Source organism: Pelodiscus sinensis, chromosome 9 (genome assembly GCF_049634645.1).
Source record: "Pelodiscus sinensis isolate JC-2024 chromosome 9, ASM4963464v1, whole genome shotgun sequence".
In the NCBI taxonomy this organism is placed as follows: Eukaryota; Metazoa; Chordata; order Testudines; family Trionychidae; genus Pelodiscus; species Pelodiscus sinensis.
Window position 1 is genome coordinate 12,902,258 of NC_134719.1, and position 25,540 is coordinate 12,927,797.

At 43.2% G+C, this 25,540-nt stretch overlaps 1 protein-coding gene across 1 annotated transcript in view; it reads right to left on the bottom strand.

The window, feature by feature from the left end:
- The window catches only part of PLPP3 (phospholipid phosphatase 3), a 78,473-nt gene that overhangs the window by 46,165 nt on the left and 6,768 nt on the right, over nucleotides 1-25,540 (bottom strand). The gene's annotated exons all lie outside the window — the stretch shown is intronic.

A 25,540-nucleotide genomic window follows, 5' to 3' on the forward strand; every position in this document is an offset into this window, starting at 1 on the left:
ATTGCTACTTGAGCCCTCACGACACGCATTCTGCATTGTATTTGCTTTAGAGTCTATGGTGCTCAGACCCCATGGAGATTTTTAAAGTTTCACTGTGTTAAGAGTTCCAGCCTCACAGTTGAAAAAGATCTTTGAGTAATATGGTAGGGCTGTGTGGTGTATCTGATTCCTTACTCAGGACATAGAGTATAAATATTTGGGTTACATGTAAGTGGCAGGGGTTCCTTTTAGAGTAATTAATGGCGGGGCTGGGGAATGTATTAAACCTATTTGGTTTACAGTATTTCTCCAGATTGTGAAGGCTGGATAACATGCAGATTAGACTAAGAGGGGGCCCTGCTGAGGCCTTCCCCAGTTCTTAAAGAATTGCCATTTCAGACAAAAAAAGCACCACCCTGGCTGCTCCTAATGTGAAATATTCATGTAGAAAACAAATATTTATAAGAAGATTTGAGCATTAAGGTGTTTCCCCCTGTGTCATGCACATCTCAGGGACTCCTACCACACCAGACTTCCCAAGGGGCTTCAGCAGAAATGAAAGTTGTGGAATTTTTATCAACAGTAAAACAGTTTACAAGGGTCTGAACCAATGCCTATTGAAGTCAATAGGAAGTAGCCCATAGACTCCAGTGGGGGTTGTATTGGGCCCTAAGGCTGGGCTTTCAGAAGCAGTCTGAGTCATTCAGATACCCAACTCCCATCAAATCTGGGTACCTAACATCTTTAGACCTCTATTTCAGCCTGAATTACTAATATTTGTGTCTTATGAAAGTAAATGAAATCACTTTAGTTCCATATTTTAATGGCTTTTTAAAAAGTCTCATTCCTTTGATTTCCAGCAGTCTAGTAGCCCTCTCTCTGTCCTTGTCTATGATCTCATTTCTTTAACTAGTGGCTATAGTTTACCATCCACATTTTAAATCTGGGGTGGGCAATAATTTTTAACAGGGGGCCACTCTAAGATTTTGAAAAGTGGTTGAGGGCCGTACTCTTCCATGATATTAATGGAGGAGATGTGGGGTCTGGGATGGAGGCCGGATGCAGAAGGGAGCTTGGGGTAAGGGATTGGGGTGCAAGAGGGAGACTAGAGTCTGGGAGGGCGTTGGGATGAAGCAGGCGATTGTGATTTCGGGCAGGGGACTGGAGTGCCAGGATTTGGGATATGACCTAGGGTAGGAGGGGACTGTGATCTGGGGCAGGAGATTGGGATGCCAGATCTGGGAAAGGATATGAGTGTAAGAGGGGGACAGAGGGTTTGGGTATGCAGAGTGGGGGAGAGGGGCAGAGAGTTGGGGCAGGAAAGGGCTGGGGTGCCAGAAGCAGGCTGTGGCCAGGAGACTTACTTGCCAGCTGCCAAAGGAGCCTGCCTGCCTGCAGAGCTTAAAAAGTTTTCCAGCCAGCAGGTCTGCTTGACTGGCCATGAGCTTTATGAATAACTGAGCTGAGGAGAGGGGGCCTGGTTCTTCTTGGCTGCCCGTTACTCCAACAAGCAACTCACATTGGCTGGGGTCTGCCAGAAATTGGCCAGTGGGAATGTGCTATGGGCGGGGCGGCTCCTAAAACTTCCTCCCCCCCCCCTCACATTTTAAAGCAGAAATGAAGCCCTGCAGCGGTGTTTCTGCACGGGTCGAGGGGCTGCAGAGCAAGCTGCGGAGCCTGCCTGGGGCTCCCCGCTGCCTCCACGGGCCGGATCCGGTGCTTGGCGGGCCTCATCTGGCCTGCGGGACATATTTTGCCCAAGCCTGTTTTAAATAGAACTCCCCAGCGGTTCCACTTCCTGGGGAGGCATAAGGATCTTGCGCAAAAAGGCTGTGTCTACACTGGCATGAATTTCCAGAAATGCTTAAAACGGAATACTATTCCGTTTTCAGTTTTTCCGGAAAAGGAGCGTCTACATTGGCAGGCTACTTTTCCGGAAAAGCCCTTTTCCCGGAAAAGCATCTGTGGCCAATGTAGACGCGCTTTTCCGGAAAAGAGCCCTGATCGCCATTTTCGCAATCGGGGCTTTTTTCCGGAAAAGACTACTGGGCTGTCTACACTGGCCCTTTTCCGGAACAATGTTCCGGAATAAGGACTTATGCCCGAGCGGAAGCAGAATAGTTTTTCCGGAATAGCGGCTGATTTTGTACAGTAGAGCATCGTTGCTTTTCCGGAAATTCAAGGGCCAGTGTAGACAGCTCGCAGCTTATTCCGGAAAAGCGGCTGATTTTCCGGAATAAGTGGCCCAGTGTAGACACAGCCAAAGGGTTTTTTGCTCAAAACAGAAACATCCACACTGCTGGTTTTTGTGCAGAAACAGATCGGAAGAGATTATGCAAATGAAGCACGAGAAAATGCTAATCCGCGCTTCATTTGCATTGCCTCTTCTGGCAAAATCTGTAGTATAGCAGTAGCCAAAGTGTCTGTTGCCTGTTTACTCAGGTAAATAACACATGCAAAGATAGAAAGAAAATGACACAAGACAAAAATATCGAACACTAAGCTCAAGTGCTCCTCCTGGGAGTTCTACCTGCTGTTATGTAATAGAGAAGGCTGATAACAAAGTGCACCTTTATTTTTTGTAATGGCTTAAAAATGCACTAATAAAATTAAAAGTCTTTGTCCAAGTCACACTACCCAGGTGTATATAAAATTCTATGTTTATATGGTAAAACAAAGGTCACACTGGCAGGCCAGCCAATGCTGGACATGGTGAATACAAATGTTACTAGAAATGCTAAACCAGCATCAGCTGCAGCCCAAGATCGATGGGAGCAAAGACATCATTTTAGAAGATGGTCTAAAGCAGAGCTACTCAACTTTGGAAGTCCGGGGGCCACAATGATACAGCACATACCAAGGGCCGCAACTTCAAGTGTGGTTGCATTTACATGCAAATATATATGCAAATAGCTTATTTCACACCGACGGGCACGAATACAAAGATTAAGCCTTAAACCGCAACGCCGGACCCAAATGTGGCCAGTGTGAGCCAGTCAGCCTCTCTCAGGCTCTGCCCACAAGGCTAAGCACCCAGCACTCTTCACAATGCCCCAGCTCTCCCAGAACCTCCTCTCTGGGGGCTAGAAATGCCAACACCCTGTACCCGTCTCTTCCAGCCAGCCCATCCATTTGCTTCTTTCAATGCTCACCCTGCCTGGGAGATGCCTCCCCGTTGTGGAGCGTGTTCCCAGTGGAGGCCATGTTCAAAGGATCCCACCCACAGGCCACGTGTTGAGCCCTATGTAAACCCAAATGGCACTGCAGGCCGCAAACATATGGGCTGCAGGCCACATACGGCCCACGGGCCACGTGGTGAGTAACCCTGGTCTAAAGCAAGAAATAAAATATGATATGCAGTAAAAACCTAAAGTGTCAAGAACTTACAAGACACCTCTATAATCAGGATATAACAGTGTAGACGATTAACTGATTAACCGATAAGAAAGGCTTTAGGTTAATGCTATGCACCACATACATTCCCCACCGACCACCCACCCCCCCCTTTGCCAGTAAATTTTTGGCAGGCAGGCCAGCAACCCAGCTCAGTTCTGGCTTGTGCCAGGTCCGGGACCTATTCCCACTGTGGCTCTGCATTTAAAGTGTATGAGGAACCAGGTGGGCAGGCAGCCCAAGTCAGTTCCAGCTCACCCTGGGTCTGGGTGCTCAGATGCCCCCCGAACAGGGGCTGCAGCCATACTGTGCTGCTGCCTCTGAGCATGGGGCGGCAGGCAGCCAGTCCATGAGGGGAGCTGGTTTTCAAACTGGCTCTCCTTGTAGACCAGCTCCTGCCTAGCACCCCACGCTGCTGCCTCTGATGTAGAGGCAGCAGCACGGAGTGGCAGGGAGCTCCTTGGGAGTGGAGCCAGAGCACACTGGTGGCTGGCTCCACACCTGGGGTCTACAGAATAGCTGAAACCGATAAAAATTCATGAGGCCAATCGACTATTCAATAAACTGATATTTAACATCCCTACTCTCTGAATCTAAAGGTTTTGCTTCACCATGACTTCTTCATGTCTGTGTATAAATTGCTTTTCTCTGACTTGTCTTTTCAATGGAATGGCGTGAGACCACAATAAGGCCTCTGGATTGTAATCCCATGATTAAGTTCCTAGTTTGGGTGAGGGGGTCTCCAAAGATGGGTGAAAGGGAGAAGGAACTCCACAAAGCCCAGATTATATTTGTTGAAGGAAACCTGGGAAATCTTTCTTTAAATCGGCTTAAGAGTAAGCAGAATCTATTCTTTCCTTGAGACATACTATTCCCATTGACAAAAATAGGAATCAGGAGTAGAATCAAGTGCTCAGAGACTTTTTATTGTAATTATGGACTAGAGCCTGCTATTGAAGTCTATGGGAGTTGTGTGCATGGAGTGGGTGGCAGGATTAGGTCTATTCCATCATTTAATGGACATTACTCCTCTGACCGGGGGGCTGACAAAACTGCCGGGCCCCTGGGCAAGGTTATGGAGGGCCCAGCTCTGCACTCCTGGAAGGGGCAGGACTGGGAACAGCCAGCCTTCAGTGCTGCCTGGACCATGCCACACCACACCCTCTCCCCTCCAGTCCTCAGAGCTAACCAGAGCATGCTGCAGGAGACTCCAGCGGCAATTTAAAGGGCCCAAGGCTGCAGCCACTGCCCAGTAACAATGGCCGAGAGTCCTGGGGCAGTTGCCCCTTTTGCAACTCCTCCTCTCATTGGCAGGCCTGCCTGTGACTAAGGACGGAGGGTGTTTGCCCTTAATATATGCAAATAACATACAGTGGCCTATGTATCTCAGAGCCCTGTCCTCAAACATCACAAGCTATCACCTCTGGCTACTCTTCTTACAACAATCTTTATAACATCCCTGCAATCACAGGAGTCACATTTTGACATTCTCAAAACTTCATATACACTGAAGGGGAAATGAAAAGGTGGTGAATGCAGACGCTTTTTGAAATGACAGCAAAGCCAGTTCACCTTGTCCATGTGTGGCATTTTTAAAAATTGTTCAGTTTTATCTGTTTTACTCCCGAGCTTTGTTCGCTCTCCCCCAGAGATTCCTGTCCAAGCATTTCTGCTGTCATTAAGCCTGAGTTTGGAGCAACTTCCCCTTTCCAGCCTGCTCAGGAGAAGACAAGCCCTGTGCTCATAACACTGGAGAGTACAGCGAGGAGCTTTCTGACACAGCTCTGTCAATGTACCTATTGTAAATGCAGAAACCTTCTTCAGATTTGAAGCAGCAGCCACCTGCACAAATAATGGGCGGCATAACTCTGTAACTAAATACAAGTACTGAAAGCTTAAAAAGTTTGTAGTCCAAAAAAACCCATTTGACCTTCTACTTAAAAGTTCACTAATCACTTTTTATTTATAATTTATTTCTTCTTGATATATTTGCCTTAGATAATACACTTTTTTTTGGAAATTTCCCAGGAATAAATGGTATTACACAATTCCCATGATTAAGTGGAAGTGAAGCTTTCCTCTCTCCCCTTCCTTCAGCTAATCAAGGATTTGTACATTTTCCATAGATCTGTCCAAGGAGCAATATGCAGCACACAACAAAGAGAAAAAGGCAGGTGTTTAATCGACCAGTCAAAAGTCAATTGACATCAACAGGAGTTTGACCTTTTACACATTAAAGTTGTGCCAGTTTATCTTTGCTATTTAGTTAAAGAAGTACACACACACACACACACACACACACACACACACACACACACACACAATGCAATTACATTAGCATAAAGGTGATTATATCAGGATAGCTTATTACCATTCAGGAAAAGATAATAAGCTACATCATCATTAGATACCTTTATACCACTATAACAATGTCCACACGAGAGGTCACATTGGCCCAAATATATCAGTTTAAAAATATCTCACAGCTGAAATACTTAGTCTGTGTGTAGACAAGGCATAAATAAACACTTTCTTATGCACAGGTCAGTACCGAGGTCCATACTCAGGCCTTTCTGAGGTCCATGGGAGCTTTCCTGACTAAGGACCGATGAACCAAACTGCCCACAGAGATTATGGACCCTGTTCTGAGCACCTGGGCCCCAATCTTTGCCCATTCTCTTCTCATACCAACCCATGTTCTCCTTCAGGCATGGAACTTGCCTGGATGCTGTAAACCAGATCCCTATGGCAACCATACGGTGGCTCTACACAGCACCCTAAACTCGAAATAAGCAAATTGCGTATCTTATTTCGATTGAATTTTGAAATAGCGTATTTCAAAATTTGTCATGTCTACACCATGCCAAATTTCGAAATAACATGCTATTTCAAGACATCCCTTAACCCTCGTGGAATAAGAGTTTCAGGGATGTCAAAATAGCGTATCCGTTATTTCGAGACCTATCTCAAAATACTGGGCACATTCAAAAGACATGGGGTAGCTATTTCGGGATACTTCCGCTATCCCAAAATAGCCCCACTGTGTAGACATACCCATAGTGCCCTGAGGATGCGGACTACTGTGAGACAGATAAAAGGGAGAGTAGAACTAAATCAAATATCCCCTTACAGCCATTTTAACTAGGAATGAAATTGAAATTTTCAAAGGTTTAAGTTTCTTCAATCTCCTGGTTTCACTGGGAAAATAGAAGTGCTAAGTCGCCTGGATTTGTCATGTGACATTCAGGTTCATATACAATCCCATCACAGTGAACTGATAGAGCTTTCATGGTTTCAATTACTCTGGCATGAAGTAGCTGGAAAACCTACAGCGAAAGGCAAGAAGCCAAGCAAGGTCTGCAGAGACTGAACAAACCCTCACAAGCCATTAACAAAAGATACCACAGCGTAGATACCCCTCTGTGGAAAGGTCCCTGAGCAGCCAATCAAACCTCTTGGCTGTGTCTACACTGGCATGAATTTCCAGAAATGCTTAAAACAGAATAGTTTTTGTTATAAGTATTTCCGGAAAAAGAGCGTCTACATTGGCAGGTTGCTTTTCCGGAAAAGCCCTTTTTCCGGAAAAGCATCTGTGGCCAATGTAGACACACTTTTCCGGAAATTGCCCCGATCGTCATTTTCGCGATCGGGGCTTTTTTCCGGAAAAGACTAATGGGCTGTCTACACTGGCCCTTTTCCGGAACAGTGTTCCAGAATAAGGACTTATGCCCGAGCGGGAGCAGCGTAGCTTTTCCGGAATAGCGGCTGATTTTGTACAGTAGAGCGTAGTTGTTTTCCGGAAATCAAGGGCCAGTGTAGACAGCTCGCAGCTTATTCCGGAAAAGCGGCTGATTTTCCGGAATAAGTGGCCCAGTGTAGACACAGCCCTTATGTGTATTCCCAACATTCTCTGGGTCCAGATTTTCAAAAGCAAGCAGGAATTATGAGTGCTTCCATTTTGGGGTGCCCAAACTGCCGGGACCTTAAATGAGTTTGTTTTTTCAGAAACCGTTGAGCACCTACATTCTGAAAACCAGACCCCTTGTAGGCATAGCAAGTTGGACAATTAAAAATATACCAGCTGCTTTCAAAAAAGCAGGCGTTTGCCTCCATACACAGAAGAGGCAGCATTAGATCTTTTCTATGTCATCTCAGGTTACACTTTGGCACACTCTCCCACCATTGCCAAACTAGCTCTTACCATAAAGCAGCTGATGTTGACACTGTAACCTCAATCACAGTGCATTCAAAGGGCTGATGCTTTGCCCTGCTGCCTTTTGGAAGCAGGCAGGTGATGTGCTGTTTTGTGCACATGTTTCCATCGATTACAGTTTAAATCAGGCCCAAGTTTGTTCCTAGCTCTAATGCTACAGGCAGAGGCTAGCCTGCTATTCGCGGGTACTCCAGGGACACAATGTGTGCAGTGTTCTTTTAAACACAAAAATGGATAACTCCCAACTTCCCTTTTCAGACCCCTTGTAACAATGCAGTGCCCTGCTGTCAAGCAATGTGTGAATAAATTGGGGAAAAAAGGTTAAAGAAGCCCAAGGGAATGCCAGTCCCTTTTTTTCTTTATTGCAGCAAATTTTGACAAAGCCTTCACTGTTCTTTCCATTTTTTCTGAAGGGCTTCGTGCCAAGTAACATTATTCCTCTTCACCATGGTATTGCCATGAAATGAGCCTGGTATGTTTGCCTGAAAATCGTAGGTTTTCATGGAAATTGTTTTTCCTCCACAACAACTCCCTTTGTGGAATTAGACATGAAAAGAGGAGGAGAACAGCGCTCAGCCTGAAATCTAATCACAGGGACAAAGCATTGAGCAAATGCCACAGCAACTATGAGAAAAGCACAAATAACATCTGAATTCAGCTCTGCACAATACAACTCCCGGAGTTCATTAAAATGTATACTCCCTTCTCTACCTCCTTTACCACCTACCTTATAACACTGAGGCTAGTATAGATATAGAGAATGCATTTTAAATATCTTTTCACGGCCAAGTATTTTAAGCATTCTAATTACATGAAAGCATTTTTTCCACAACCATTAAAACTATTTAATGATTTCTAATAAAAAATAGTTTATTTTCTTAAAAAGGAATATTCTGGCTCCTGTTAAGAGACAGGATCTCTGAGAATTCTTAGGAATGTCTTCTATTTCCAAGCACCGCCTCATTTAAAAATAAGCAAATAGATGCTTTAGTCTTCAGACTGGGAGACTTGGAGGGTCTCAGTTATTCAACAAACTGAGCTTTATTAAATCCCGTCAAAAAGAAAGATTTGGTGCTTTTCAATATGCTTACTATATAAACTGCTGAAAGACCAGCCAACTTCAAAAGCTTCACAAACTGTGCTCGGGTTTGGCAGGAGTTCATTAGCTGCCCATGTCTTTTCTGTGTGTGGCTTGTAATTGCATGCAGACCTGATGCCAGATCTTAATCTATTAAGGTGGTAGCGATTAACATGCTGCTGGAGGATTCACAGGTAGTTAATGTCAAGACTTATACACCCCACACACCAAATTTCATATGCTTATTTTTTCTGGTTTTTTTTTTAAGTGGTGAACTTTAGTGGGGCCCGGGAAAGGAGATATTACCATGACAGATGGCAGGAGAGCACTGAACAAGCTTCCTCATGTTTTCTGATAATAGGACACAACTCAATGAGCCTGATCTTGCAATTCTTTCCCAGGGCAAAACTCCTGTGGAATTCATGTTTTGCCCAATCAGTGCATGTTTTGCCAGAATGAGAACTGACGGATCAGACCCTAAATCTGATCCAAGCCCAGTCATTTCACTGCTGTTCTCTTTCATGAGCACAGTTACGCCGTACTTTGAAGGGGTTTTTCTTTCTGCAGGCAAACGTTCCCTTGGGAACTAGGCTGTGACAATGCAACTCATTTTCTTTATGACTTGATTAGAATTTCAATGTAGATCTTCAGAGGCAAGAGGGCTACTGTATATTTCAAACCCTCTATTGTTTTCCCTGCCAACACCTTCCTAAAAGCATCCTAAAACTTTAGCAAAGGCTCAACCAGTTGCCTTCAATACTATGAGAAATGGTGTCATTTTTCACTATCACACTAGTTTAGAAAACATCTCTCTCCTCCCAATCATATGCACCAAATTGCTTTCTTCCTGCCCTTCCCAATGTTAAAGTGCCACCTACCCTAACAAGAATGCACATTACTCCAGTTATTAACAAAGAAGCATTCTCCACCTAACATTCAGTGAAGCATGATGCATGGAGGCAGTTGTTTCGCAACTATGTAGGAATTAATTATTAATAATGTACTAATTATGAGTTTCCATCACTGGAAGGCATGCAATTCAATTTAACTGAGCAAAATTTATATTAATCTTTAACCCTGATGGCTGGAGTTAACCCTCTCATTACTCACCCCAGGGGTTATGTTTCTGATTCCCCACTAACAGATAGGCACACAAAAACTGAGTCATGCCAGAGAGTATGGTAGTGAAATCCACTAGAGAAAGACACTCCAATCTTTAACCAAAGAATCCTCCTCCTTTCTGCACATTAACATCCTTCAAAGTTAGTTGCATACTTATGCTGCTGTTCCCTTTGTGGTGAGCTCAAAGGCCCCCAAACTCCAACGTTTTGAAACTCAAATCCAATCACATTCTCAAATCATTTTCATTTCTCCCTCATTTTGTTCTCTGCTTCATGACGCTCCACAAAAGAAAACAGTGCAAGGCAGGGCTGTATTGCTGACATCAGGCAGAAGATAGTAATAACTGAATAGTCCATAGACACCTGTGCTTTGATAAAGGCCATCATCTTAAAATGTCACTGGGATTTGAACCCAGAACCTCCACAACTAAACAGAAGTTTCTGCAGACAGAGAGAAAAGACTAATTCTTCTAGCTGGCAGCTGTAATAGATTCATATTTTTTATGGCTCAAGCCTAATGGGCTGCGTACATAACAGTGAGCAGTACTATTGCCTCTGACTTGCATGTGATTTTATATGATGTGAGTATATACAGAATGTGAGCATTTCAGTCATAGTCTGGAAAACAATGAGCAAAGGGGAAACTGTTCAAGAGATCTTATTAAAAGGGTATTCTTCATTCGTAGGCTAAGTATCAGGGTTTTTGGAAAAAAAGTTGATATCTCATAGGGTATGTCTACACTACCCCGCTAGTTCGAACTAGCGGGGTAATGTATGCATACCGCACTTGCTAATGAAGCCCGGGATTTGAATTTCCCGGGCTTCATTAGCATAAGCGGGGAGCCGCCATTTTTAAATCCCCGCTGCTTCGAACCCCGTGTAGCGCGGCTACACGGGGCTCGAACTAGGTAGTTCGGACTAGGGTCCTATTCCGAACTACCGTTACTCCTCGTGAAACGAGGTGTACCGGTAGTTCGGAATAGGCACCCTAGTCCGAACTACCTAGTTCGAGCCCCGTGTAGCCGCGCTACACGGGGTTCGAAGCAGCGGGGATTTAAAAATGGCGGCTCCCCGCTTATGCTAATGAAGCCCGGGAAATTCAAATCCCGGGCTTCATTAGCAAGTGCGGTATGCATACATTACCCTCCTAGTTCGAACTAGGAGGGTAGTGTAGACATACCCATAGGTATAAAAATTCCTCTGAAGGATGCATTTTTAGGAAACTTAGAACTGCAATTCTGTGCAAAAACACTATAATTTAAGGATTGCTCACACTCTCAACCCAGGCATCAGAACAGGCTAAAAATCATAACAGAGATTTCCAAAGACCCCGGTTTATCACAATGATTAGTTTGCTAGGGGAAAAGTAAGAGTCAAAGTCTCTTCTTTCTTATCCTTTGACACTCTCTAATGATTTGTACAGTGTTTCTACAGTTCCTGAATTGAATGTGTTCTTCTGATAGTCAATCTTCACCTGCATCCTGCGTTAGCCGACAACTTACAGAGGCACCACCAAACCAATGACTCATGAGAACGACATCAGGGAACCTCTGATATCATGTTTGCAAACTTTTAGTCCTGAGAGCAATGTGCTGATAGTTTGTGCTATCATTCTTCTCCCTCCAGGCTGTTCTGCTAGACATAACCCATGGAAAAGCATAAGGACTTTCACTCCTATCTTAGATTTGGTTCCAATCTCATAGCTAAGAAGGAAGCCTATAGTGGGAATCCACGGGAAGATAGGAAACAAGAGAATGGAAAAATGATAATGCATATCTAACAACTGATTAGCATTGCTATGAACATGCCCAGTGAGTTAATGTTTCAAATGCCATTCAACAGATCAACCACACAGGTATACTGATTAGCATATTAAGCCTAATATTAAACATACATGTTAAATAGTCTGTCAAATGTTACATAATAATGCACTGTAGCAGGAAGGTAATACAGTGCTATGCTTTATTTCTCCAATTCATTTGATTTAAAAGGACTGGGGAAAGCTTTAATCTAGTCCATTTCAAAAACAAAACAGGGAAATGATTTAAAAGTGATTTCAGGTTTCCCACTGAGGCCCCCTCCTGCTCATTTATGTGGTTTTACAATCACTTTTTGTTCTGTTAATATAAATATTTCTCTTCCCTGTTGTAGTGTGAAAGTGTCTCATAAACAAGACAAAGAGAAGTTGACTAATGCTCCCAATCCTGTAGTCCATTGGCAGACTGAAGCACAAGGATCTACTCGCATGAAGCAAGATTTCAAGGCTGCACAGGGGACATAGTGCCCGTGCAGGGGATATAATGAAACTGACTATATACAGAAATCTTGGATCTAATGAAGTCAGTGACAAGATACTCTGTGCAGCTGAATACATAGTGTAAACAAAGGGGGGGACAAAGAAAAGAAAAATATTTTCTACTCTAAACTTTTTTTGTTGCACTCACCTTAGGTGTTATTTGTAACAACAGTAGGGGAAAAGAAAAAAAACTGACATAAATGCGATAGCGAAAACTGTCCTTTGTAATCCTTTTGTTCTGTGCATCCTATGCAGACTGACTGATTGATGCTGTTCTTATACTTTCAGTTCATACTGCGAACCAAATACTGCAACCACTTGTAACCCAGAATTTGTTCTACTACAGTTTTGATCCTGAAGACACCTTTCCACAGGCCTACTATAAACAAATGAGATATTCCTCTGATTTCAGTTCATAGGTGTTTGCAGATTAGACCACCGGTGTGCTGAGACCAATGCCTACCATGCTGACCAATAAATATTGCCTCACTGAACTCTCCCATCTGTCTGTATCCATTTGTTGTATCTGGTCTTATACTCTGATTGTAAGCTCCTTGAGGCAAGGACCATTTTAAATTATTTCTTTTTGTCCTGTGTCTGTACAGCACCTAGCACAGCGAGGTCCTGGCCCATGACTAGGGCTCCTACTGATTATGTTAATACAAAATAATATATTATAATAAATCTGATATTTAGCATGCATGAGCATCAGTGTCTTTAAGCACTGCCTTTTTAAGGCATCTCACGCCAGTCACTCAAAATCACAAGTCACCATTGATAATCTTGGCCTAAATCATCTGTAGATCTATGGAGTTAGCTGTCCATCAGCACCTCTGTTATAACAAAAGCCCCAATTTTCAAGGTGTATTAGCTGGCTTGTAAACATTGGATCTGCATGGGGGGAAAAATAATTTTCAAAAGAATATAGAGATTTATGCCTATGGGAATAACATGGCAAGAGGACATATTATTACAGGTTGGATCTCCCTGGTTCAGCCCCCTTGTGATCTGACTGGTCCTGAAGGAGGGAGTTTGCCAGACCAAGGGAAATCAACCCTGGCTCCCTTGCTGCCCACCTGGCTGGGCTTCAAGCCTCCATTACTGCAGGCCCAGCTACTGGTCCCACTACCGCCAGTCTGGCTGGGCTACTACTGGCCCAGCAGGGCTCCCAGGCCCAGTAAGACTGCTGGCCCCGCCACCACTGGCCTAGGAGGGCTGCCAGCAGCCAGCCCTCATGCCACTGGACTCCCGGCCACTGAGGCTCTCTGGTTCAGAAACATCCGTGGTCTGTTGCTGGACCAGAGAGTCCAGGTTTAGAGAGGTTCAACCTCTATTTTTATATGAATTTCACAGACGCTAATCAACATGTGTGGTCTTTAAATCAAAATTCCAAAAAGTGGGGGGGGGGTTCAAAAATATGAAATGAAAAATAGCCCACAGTGCAAGGTGTTAGGGGGGCCTTATCCTAAACCCAGCAAATTCCACTGGAGATTTTGCATTGACTTGACTGATTGTACCCATAACATGTGCAATAATGACATTTGTGACCTTTCACTTACGTCCACACTGCAATCACGTTCTTTTGAAAAAAAAATCGAAAGAACAGAGGGGTTTTCCCGACATTGGTAAACTTCTTTCCACGAGGAAGAAGCCTTAGCCTAAGGCGGGCGTGGACGGGGGAGAGGGAGTTCTTTTGCAAGAAGAGGAAAGAGGAAAAAGCACAGATACCCTAAGGCTGTGTCTAGACTACACCTCTCTGTCGACAGAGAGATGTAGATTAGGCACGTCGAAATTGCTAATGAAGCAGGGATTTAAATATGGAGCTTTTTCCAAAAAAAACCGGCAGTCTAGATGCGGATCTGTCAAAAAACAAACCCTTTTTTGAAAGATCCTGTATTCCTCGAAAAATGAGGTTTACAAGATTTTTCGAAAAAGGGTTTATTTTTCGAAAGATCCGCGTCTAGACTGCCGCTTTTTTCGAAAAAGCTCCATTTAGAAAAAAAAGCAGCGGCCATATTTATGCTAATGAAGCATGGCATATTTAAATCCCCGCTTCATTAGCAATTTCGACGTGCCTAATCTACATCTTTCTGTCGACAGAGAGGTGTAGTCTAGACACAGCCTTAGGGTATCTGTGCTTTTTCCTCTTTCCTCTTCTTGCAAAAGAACTCCCTCTCCCCCGTCCACGCCCGCCTTAGGCTAAGGCTTCTTCCTCGTGGAAAGAAGTTTACCAATGTCGGGAAAACCCCTCTGTTCTTTCGATTTTTTTTTCAAAAGAACGTGATTGCAGTGTGGACGTAAGTGATGTTTTTTTGGAAAACCCACCATTTTTCTGAAAAAAACTCTGTAGGGTAGACATAGCCTGTAAAACAAAACCACACTGTGTTGAGAAGTCTTCTACTTTCCTGCATCCATCTCACATCGGTCTAGTCCCCCGGATGCTTCACCACTAACCCTAAACTGCTCTAGAGAGAAGCCAAGCCTCAGCCTCTCTACTGAAAAGCCTCTTTGTTTGTATTCTCTTTCCAAATCAGCATATCCTAAGACTGAAACTCCCCCTCCCCCCCCCTCCCACCCCCGCCACCAATGCTTTTTTAAATGCTCAGAAATCTTGGCAGCGGAAAGATCCGCCAGCAGGTTTGTGGTCCCATAATAGCTTTCAAAATCTCAGGGCTGGGGCACGTACATTGCTAAGGAACTCGTTTCAAGTTAAAAGAGAGAAAAAAGAAAGTATTACAAAGTTACTTCCAACAATGCTTTAGTCTTTAATTGCTACCAGAAGAGCTAAATTCTTTCCCTCACCTCTCCTCCCAGTTTAAGATACTTTTAATTATCCTTAAATGATACTGGTTAAGATACACCAAAAAGCTTGAAATGCAGTTTGTCCTCCAAAGCTGGACTACTTCAAAGGTAAATGAAAATAAAGTGTGCTTTTCTTATCTGAAAGCACAATCGTAGGCACTACATCACATGAGAGGAAGCATGGACTCATGGGACCGGGGCTAGGTAGGTTTTAGGTTTAGCTCCTAGATCTGCCACAGACTTCCTGTGCCACCTGATGCAAATCACTAAAACTCTCTATGTCCCATCTGGAAAATGAGGGTAATAATAAGCCGGCCTTTCTCACTTGTGTCTTTGGAGGCAGGGACTGTCTCTTGCTATGTGTCTGTTCAGCACCCAGAACAATGAGAGCTCAGTCTCAGTCAGGGCCTCAAGCACTCCTGGAATACAAATCAATTATAATGCAGTAGCTTAATTTACGTGTGAGGCTTTGAGTTAATATGATGCTGAGCTAAATGTTTCAGACCTAAATGTTTCAATCTGATCTACCTCCCCATTTCTTGACTTTTGAACCCAGCCTTCTTCTACTACAGATTGAACTTCTCTAATCGGGCACTGTCTGGTCCAGCAACCTCCCTGGTCTGGCATGATTTTAGTTAGCTGGCTATCCACTTATCATGAATTTGGTCAAGTTTCCTGCATCTCGAAAAGTTTGTTTACAGCCACTATTTTTGGCTCTTCATATTCTCTGCTGTTATTTAGCTCTAATTTACCCCAAATGTCTTTTCAGAGCCTTGAAAGCAGTGGAAAGGTTGTTGGTAATGCTGCTAGACAATATTGACCTCCTATGATTCAGCAAATTCTCTGGTTCGACACTCGTCATGTCTTGAAGGAGCTGGACTGGAGAGGTTCAACCTGTAGTACTAGTGAGGCGGTTCAGAATCCCACTTACTCTTACATCACACAAATGACTTTAAGTGTCCATTCTGAACACAAGCTGAATGAAGGCTGAGACTCATTATACAATGCATAGATTCCGCAATACCATTACCATTACAGTAGAATCCAGCCAGTCATTTGAGACCCCCTCGGTCTGATCCAAAGCCAAGTCATGTCAATGGGGAGGGTCCTTTCTCTTGATTTTAGTGGGCTTTGATAAAGCCCCACCCAAGCAGACCAAAGTGAGATAAGTCGCTGAGAACTTGAGTCCCCCTGCTTCGCTGTGTTAGCATTTATTGTCTCTGAGCAGAACGAGAGCTGCAATGCTATTCCACTCCATTCTGCTGGCAGTTTACTTCCCGACTGCACCCAGCTACACACGGGGTAACCGACCCTAAAAGGCAGGGTAGAACCAGGGTACCCAAGTCAGTGGAATTCTTGCCTTTGACTGCAATGGGAGCTGGACTGGGCTCTAAACCCTTAATTAGAATATCCCTTTCCTTTTGTTGATTTAGCTCACACCCTTAATCAAAATTCCTAGATATTCTAAACATACCTTGTGGATGGCAATATAAGGCCAAAATGCACAGTGCAGAATAAGGGGCTATGTAATGCATTTATATGACAGTAATAGAGCCAATATTCCAACGAGGTTAATTTTTGCTTTTCATTTATAGTACTCTAAATTCATCCAGCAACTAAGCTTCTACTATATATACTGTAGGGGGGAAATGCCCTGATTATATGCTATCTGCCCTTCAACCCAGCAGCGGTTTCAAAGGCATGTTTCAACTTCCTTCAAACAATGGGAATGCTTTCAAATCACTTTGACTGAGAACTGGCCCTTATCAGGGACTGGCACAAATCCACTGCCTGAGTGGTTTGACTCCGATTTCATTCACAGACTTTACATCAAGTCTGGTCCTCTGCATATAGGGTTGCCAGATGGTTTTAACAAAAATACCGGACACACTTGACATTACATCACAATCTACATTACATCTTATTTAGAAAATACCGGACACTGATATTTTCTCATTTATGTTTTCTCAATTTGTTTCCCGAACAGAAAGCTCAAATACTGGACTGTCTGGTTCAAAACCGGACACCTGATAACCCTATCTGAATAACACAGACCATAGATACTCTTATCCAGATGCACCCCTATAAACAGCCAATAGTTTGTATTTGACTCAGGCTAACAGTCCAGAAAGGCACTCTGTCTTGATGTCGACATTTCCCATCACTATCAAATGAGCGGAATTGCATTGAAACCAAAGAACTTATGCCTGTTTGAAATCAGATTCAGGACCTGTTGATTTAATCAACCTCTCTGGAAGCAGGCAGTTTGCCCCCAACTGCATTTGACTCTGATCAACCTCACATTTTTTGTCCTGCCAGTGATAGACAATAAGCAGTTTTGCAATTGACTTCAATGCAAGCAAGATCAGGGTCTAAAGGCATAATTATATCCATGCAGGGGACTCCAGTGAGGACTACTGCTGACAGTATATCCTATTTGTAGCCATCTACCAATTAAAAAAAAAAGCTGTGTCCAGAATACATTCTGTAATAGCACTTAGACCCCAACCTTTAGAAAGCTTCTGCGTAACCCTGAATGTGCAGATTTGATCAAAATAGGCCTTCTCCAAAACCCCACCTGACTTTTTCATGGGTTTGTATTTGTCAAAGATTCATGCCAACTCAGTCAGAAAAATAAATACCACAAAGCTTGTCCTTGAAGAAAAAGCATACAGGCCAATGCTTTAGAAACTTGCCCACATGCTAATCACTCTACTATTCAGCTGCAGATTGAATAGGACTCCAACAATGGCACAGAAACACACTGAACCTATCCCACATTTCATGCCCCTTCACTCAAAACATTGCTGTTACCTTGGTTTTTAACTGCTTTGTGGAAGTTGCACCAGAAAGACATCTGCATGTTCAAACTGCCCTCCTCCCGTGGCAATATGAAAGTGACAAAGATTTCTTGACTAAGAAAAATATACTTTATTATCCTTCTTTATAAATAAAATACGAACCTATGTGAATGGAATATAGGGCCCAATCCTACAACCACTCTTATAGGGAAGGATCAGACCCTAAAATAAAAGCATAGCCTTTCGTGGCTAGTCAAATTGGAAGGATTTTTATTGGTTTATCGATTATAGACTCTAATCTTGCACTCTCTGGTCTGGCAACATCCACGCTCCAGCATGATTTTAGTTAGACTGATGTCCACTTAACATGGGTATGGCCAAGTTTCTTGCAATCCCATAAAGTTTGTTTACAACCACCAGTCCTGACTCAGTGTTTTGTGCTGTTATTTAGCTCTAATTAACCCCTAAATGTCTTTTAACAGCCCAGTAAGAAGTGGAAGTGATGGAAATGTTGCTAGACAATATTGGCCTCCCATGGTTCGACAAATTCTCTGTTTTGGCACCAGTGATGTCCTGAGGTTGTCGGACTAGAAAGGTTTCAACCTGCCCAAGTAGGAGATAAAATTGAGTAAATCATTTCTCTTTAGGATTAGCCATTTGTATTATGTGTGATTGTTGAACAGGTGTCTCATGCTCATTTTAAGTAAGGTTCAACACAACTCTTCTATTCCACGTTTGGTTGTGCCAGTTCCAAATGCAAAAGTTAGCCAGATGGCATGATGCCCATTTCCTCTTATTTGAGGAAAAGTACACATGAACCAATGGTCAATGAAATTTGTAAACTTTAATAGGTTCGGTAAGTCAAACATTAATAAAGTCCGAGCAGTCTGGTGACTTACAGAACTCCCATTAATACTAACAGAAGTTAGCTGCATTCCTTCTTTGAGATGAAGTTTAACACAATGGACTAGCACTTGGGAGCTCTGGGTTTAATTCCCTCTTCTAGGACAAGAAGCAATGGGCTTAAAATGCAGCAAGGGAGAGTTAGGTTGAACAATAGGAAAAACTTCCTAAATGCCAGGGTGGTTAAACACTGGAATAAACTGTTGAGGGAGGTTGTGGAATCTCTATCACTGTGGATTTTTAAGTGCAGGGTAGACAAACACCTGTCAGGGATGGTGCAACCATGAATGCAGGGAACTGGACTTGAGGACTCTCAAGGTTCCTTCCAGTTCTATTACTATTCTATGATTCTGTCACAAGGCTTCCTCTGTGACTTTGGGCAAAGTATTAGGCACCCAATGGGATTTTCAAAAGCACCTAATTATAGTGCACAGGCACCTAATTCCTATGTGAGTTAGGCACATAGGCACTTTTGAAAATCCCACTAGGTGCCTCTCTGTATCTTTAGGTGCCCAACCAGCTTTAAAAATGTGGCCCTTAATCTCTGTGCCTCAGTTTACCACCTGAAAACTGAGACTAAAAATTCATCTTTTTCCCCCAATCCTTAGTTTGACTTGTCTATTTAGATTGTAAACTCCTTGGGACAAAGACCGTCTCTTACTATGCATTTGTACAGCATCTAGCGCCATAGGGATCTGATTTCAGTTGAAGACTCTATGGGCATGTCTACATTACAGACAAGAGAGAACCTCCGGAAGTCCATCTTCTAGTGTTTGATTTATCGGGTCTAGTGTAGACCCCCCCAAATTGAATGCTGAGGGCAGACCCCACTGACATCTTGTACCCTCATTCTGTGAGGAGTAAGGGAAGCCAATGGGAGCAAGTGCTCCCGTCAGCCTCCCACAATGTAGACACTATGGCGGCTTGTCTTAAAATAAGCCAAATCCAGCTATGCCTTAAGATGACCTGCCTGATCTAGTGTACACCAAGCCCAAGTGCTTCTGTGATATAATAATAAATAATAAATAAATAATGCATGACTAGAAAAACCCCCCAGAATTAAAGATTTATGCAATCATATGAACAACTTGTTTTTAACACAAAGCGCACGACCCTCTGCTTGGTATCAAATGTCCTATTTCTATAGACTTCCGTAGCGTGACACTGATTTACAGCAGCTGAGAATCTGCCCCAAATAATTAGACCAGTGGCAGAACATCATTTGGAAAACAAACACAGAAGGAGATTCCCTAAAAAGAACTCAACAGGGGATCAATAAAGACAATGTTGTAATGAGATATTTTAAGTAGTGTTAGCCTTACGAAAATATCAGTTTAAAAAGAAAGGTCAAGTCAGTATATTTTTGCTAGCGCTTTACAAAAAGCTATGAAGTTTGAGTCACTGCTGCTAAGAAGTGTTTGGAGTTCCTGGCCAGTTGCTATGGATGGGACGGGGCAATTTACAATGACTCTGGTGAAGACTTTCCTGTAAACACCAGTAGGAAAGATAACTGGAGCCATCTCCTGTATTAGTTCCGGACAGCATGAACTGACCTCTGCAAAAGGGATTAAAGAAAGTGGCATAACATCCAACATGAAGACTTGTAATTACTTTGAAACTATCAGAAAGACTGGGAAGAAGAAAATGCTTTCCACCACATTCACTGCCTTTTTTGCTCTTTATAATTAAATGTTTGGGCAAATCCATTAGAAGTCATGCAATTATGCCTATATTCTGAAGAAATATAACAAATGAAAACATCAGAGATGGAATTCAAATAAATTTTGCTGTCGTAGCTTCAGCACAGGCATGATCTGGCCCTACGGCAATACTGTAAAAACTTTCCCAGAGAGCTGTAATTTTGACTAGTTTACAATAAAACCATTTTGTGGTTAGTTACATATAGGTGTGATACCATTTTGTCACTTCCTTTTTGCGGTGACAAGCATCTGCAACTACCACCTTCCAAGGAGCAAGTTGTCAGAAAACCTGTCATTTACTGCATGAAAGAGAGGTACGCCCACAACTGCTAACCAGCCAATCTCAGTCTTCCCGTCTGAGTTAGTGAAAGGAGGAACAGGCCTGCTCTTCAGTGGATGCTACTGATAAAACGACAGTGGCTGCTGATCCTACAAACATTTCACTGCCCTGACCCTGCAAACACTAACGTACATTTAACCACAAGCACGGTTCCACTGAATTTCAGTGTGGACCTACTCATTGGCATAAATGTTTGCCAGATCATGGCTTTAAGGGCAAACCTTCACTGCAGACTTAATGGGGATGATCAGCCAGCTCAAGTTATTGTGCCCCCATAGCAGGATGCTTCACCTCTACATGTAGGCTGTGTCTACACTGGGCCACTTATTCCGGAAAATCAGCCGCTTTTCCGGAATAAGCTGCGAGCTGTCTACACTGGCCCTTGAATTTCCGGAAAAGAAACGATGCTCTACTGTACAAAATCAGCCGCTATTCCAAAAAAACTATTCTGCTCCCGCTCCGGCATAAGTCCTTATTCCGGAACACTGCTCCGGAAAAGGGCCAGTGTAGACAGCCCAGTAGTCTTTTCCGGAAAAAAGCCCCAATCGTGAAAATGGCGATCGGGGCTCTTTTCCGGAAAAGTGCGTCTACATTGGCCACAGACGCTTTTCCGGAAAAAGGGCTTTTCCGGAAAAGCAGCCTGCCAATGTAGACGCTCCTTTTCCGGAAAAACTGAAAACGGAATAGTATTCCATTTTAAGCATTTCCGGAAATTCATGCCAGTGTAGACACAGCCGTAGGGACAGATCTGATAGTTAAGGCTGTGGGTTTGTCACAGAGGTTGCAGAAGTCACAGGTTCCGTGACTCTCTGGGACTTCTTCAGCAGCTGGTGTGCCTGGTCCAGAGACCACAGAAGCAGCTCTAGCAGCCCCTGGGCCTGTCACACCGGCTACTGCTGGGACAGTCTCGCCTCCCTCCCCCAGCAACAGCAGGAGTGGGAGAGGTATGGGAGTAAGGGCTCTGGGCAGCTCTCACCTGGGCATTCCACAGATGCAGCAACATGTCCCTCTCTCAGCTCCTCGCTCTGCATACTGCATCCACTCACAGGCAACACCCCTGCACCTCCCATTGGGCACAGCTGCCCCCCTGCACATAGCACTGAAAACACAGTGCTCCTCTAGGGAGTGTGCAATCCCATCGATCCAAATGACCTGGGGGACGTCTGAAAACTTCAGATAGCCAGATGTTCGGATAAACAGAAGTACTATTACCTAACATAGGGCCACATGAGGGACGCATTGTGGCTTCTCAGATACAGAGAATTCGGGTAATTGGAATTAGATTGTACTTAAATTAAAAATAGTCTATCCGAAGGGTGACTATTGGCATCAATAGGTATATTGTGCAAGTGAAATATGGAGGACTGAGCTTGCTATATGCAAAGCCATAGTCCCTAATTTGTAAAGGAACCTTAATTCAACTGTCCTTCTTGCACTCACAAATAATCAGACCCAATTCATTTCCAGCCCAGATCAGGGCATGTAAATATCTAACTCTCTAATTTGCAGGCACAAAATAGGATATGTAGGGTTATGGACAGCGTATCCATACTGTTTTGGATAATCTCTGGCTGCAACAACCTGACAGGATGCCTCTGCTTTATCTCACTGCCTCTTCAGCAGCCCTCCTACTGAAATCTGCCTAGGTCATTTTCATGAAAATGATCAATTACTCAGGACACAAATCTAGTGAGTCAGGCATTCACTGAGAGAATGGTGTCTCTCGAGACAACCCAGATCCTACCTGAATTGCCTAAAATGTCATGTACGATCAAATGAAATTTTAAAAGTTCAGAATCAAGCAGATGAATCTTAAGAACATAAGAACAGCCATACTGGGTTAGACCAAAGATCCATCTAGCTCAGTAAAGTGTCTTCTAACAATGGCCAATTCCAGATGCCCCAGAGGGAGTGAACAGAACAGGTAATCATTAAACGATCCCTCTCCTGTCATCCATTTCCAGCCCCAGACAAACATAAGCTAGGGACACCATTCCTACCTGTCCTGGCTAATAAGTATTTGTGAGCCTAACCTTTATGAATGTATCTAGTTCTTTTTTTGAACCCTGTTAAAGTCCCATTCTTCACAACATCTTCTGGCAAGGAGTTGACTGTGCACTGCGTGAAGAAAAACTTCCTTTTGTTTGTTTTAAACCTGCTGCCTATTAATTCCATTTGGTGAACCCTTAGTCCTTATGTTATGGGAACAAGTAAATAGCTTTTCCTTGTTTACTTTCTCCATACCAGTCATGATGATAATGCTTAATGCATCTTAATGCTTTACTTTAACTTCTGCACTCTCTGTAAACAAAGATAATGAAAAGCTCTTCTGGCATAAATGTAATAAATATATTATGTACTACCATAATAGATAAATAGTAATTTGAGCATATCACATATTACAATTATCCCATTTAATTTCCTTTGACCCAAAGTGATCAGTGTAGATACAGTGTAGCTAGGAGTAGAGCTCAACAGGTGCAAGTTAACTGATAGTCTGGCTTAGAAGGTATATAATTTAGTTAAAGGATAACTAACTTTTAAAACGTAATTGCTAACAATATTCTGCTTTACAGTACATACTTTATAGTATGTAAGGATAATAAAAGAAAATATGTCAAAGGTTTCTCACACATTAATCCATCACTGATTACTCTGTTTTCAGTTGCCCATGGCCACCTTCATTATTCTCTCCAGAGAGTTGCTGAGTTGAGGACATCGAGCACACATGGATACTAATTTCTGACCTAATTAGAAGCCCACCAAATACCAAAGGAATCACAGTTCCAAAAACAAAGCTGAAAGTAACCAGCCAAATGAATGCAGTCCAATGCCAAGATATCACTTCAGAAGCCTGTTACTTACAACAGCTCCAGAACCAGCCATACGCAAGATGGTGAAAGACCCTGCCAGTTCCTAGGTAACACTTACATTCAAGGGTCTTGGGCCTCATGGTATCTCCACAAAGCTATCTGTTCAGCTTATATTTATCTTTTCTCCTAATGAAGAGTGGGCAGGAAAAGCCCATGAAAATGTTTCAAGGAGAGTCACCAGAACAGATCCAACAGATAATAAAATGTTCAATATCAGAAAAAGTTCACAATTCTGCCTGACGCTGCAGTCCCAACAGTGAGGTAAACATTCGCCCTCCAATTGGTTTGTGTTGTGTGTTATATACTAATTCTTCTGATGAGCAACCTCATAGCCATTTTAGAGAAGAAGAAGATGCCCATTAAACTGTGGAGTTTTTGCTGCTTAGTGTTTTCAGACAGGTTTACATCTTGAATGGTTGGTTACCACTTGGTTTTTTTAGGAGTGAATTGAAAAATGTCATCTAAAGCTAAAATGGACCCTGCACAGTCAGAATCTTCTTTCACAATGCCACCATTAATGCTGCTTTGTCCAACATACCTTTGTTTTTGCAACACCCCTTGTATTTAGACCTTGTCCTTAAAATGTAGTCATGATCCTACTACGGCTCCCATTGATTTATAGAGGATCATGATCAGGTCCCAGGAAAATTTTGCTCCTGAAAAGTAGGAAGGAGGCACAATTTTGTACACACATTTTTTTCCCTGACTAGATTACATCCTCTGCTCACATACACATTTCAAACTAGTGCACATATAATATTTAGGTTTATTTTTTAAAGTGCAGTTTAGGATCAAGCCAGAACTCTTTCTGTGTGTGTGTGTGTGTGTGTGTGTGTGTGTGTGTGTGTGTGTGTGTGTGTGTAGATAGATAGATAGATAGATAGATAGATAGATAGATAGATAGATAGATAGATAGATTTATTCTTGGTTGCTTCTAGATTTCCCAGATGTAGCAGTTATCTAGTGTATTGACTGCCCTGAACTGATGACAGTAAGGGATAAAATTAAAGCAATGTTCAGGCAGAGTGATGTAGTGAGTTAAAAGTATAAGAGAAAACAGTGGTTTACAGCTGTCCAATGTAAAAAGCAATCTACATAAGCTTCACAATTCAAGACAGTCTATCATTTGACGTCCAGAATTCCAACAACCAGTTAGGTTAAATGAAAACTGTCTGTCATGTGGCACCACTAGGACTTCTGGAAAGTTACTGTCCCTGTGTGAGCTATAAAAAAGTTCCTGAAGATCACAATCAGCCTTATTGACCTTGCTGACAGAGTCCTCCCTGCTTTCACAGAAAGGATGTGTGACTGAGCACCTGTTGAAAAGTTCAGGTGGCTAGCACTCTCCTGACATAAGTCCCCTGCCCAGCAAAACCAGGCCGTGCCGTGCAGAGTACCCTGCATTTAACAATGGTCCAGGCACCTTCCAATGCAGCCCAACTATAGGATAGTGGAAAGGGCTTTTGCTATGCAGGAAGCAAAGTGGGAAGGCAGGAGTGTCTAGCCCATTATTCGAAACTTGCACCCAACCCATGCTCCAGGCAACTGATCCAGTTTGTCCACAGGTTTTTACATGGAATAAACTGGCTGTCTACAAACCGACCTTGCTGAAGACATTTCTCATGAAGGGTCAATTTGGTGTGTATAATTGGGCATCCAAACATGGATCCTCCTCTATTAATTTGCCTAGATCTATGTACATCCCTTGCCAGGAAAACATTGCCACTCAGTTGTACAGTCATGCTATGCAGCAGTGCCACTGACAGTGAAGCCTTCACTCAGAGAGTCATAGTGAATTTTAACATGAGGTGGGCCAGGGAGAATATCCTGTGTCTGCTACCCAGGGATGGCTGTGGGCATGTCGGTTGCTTTTGAACACTAACCTGAGTGCCCATGCTCTCCAGCCCACCACGACACGGTGGTAATCCTTCCTGCCTTAACGAATGGCAGTTTGCCTGCACAGGGTTTCTGGCTGGCTGACAGTGTCTCTCTTTCTCTGTGTCTGGGCTTCATAGACCATACGCGCTTCCCTTTTGCTATG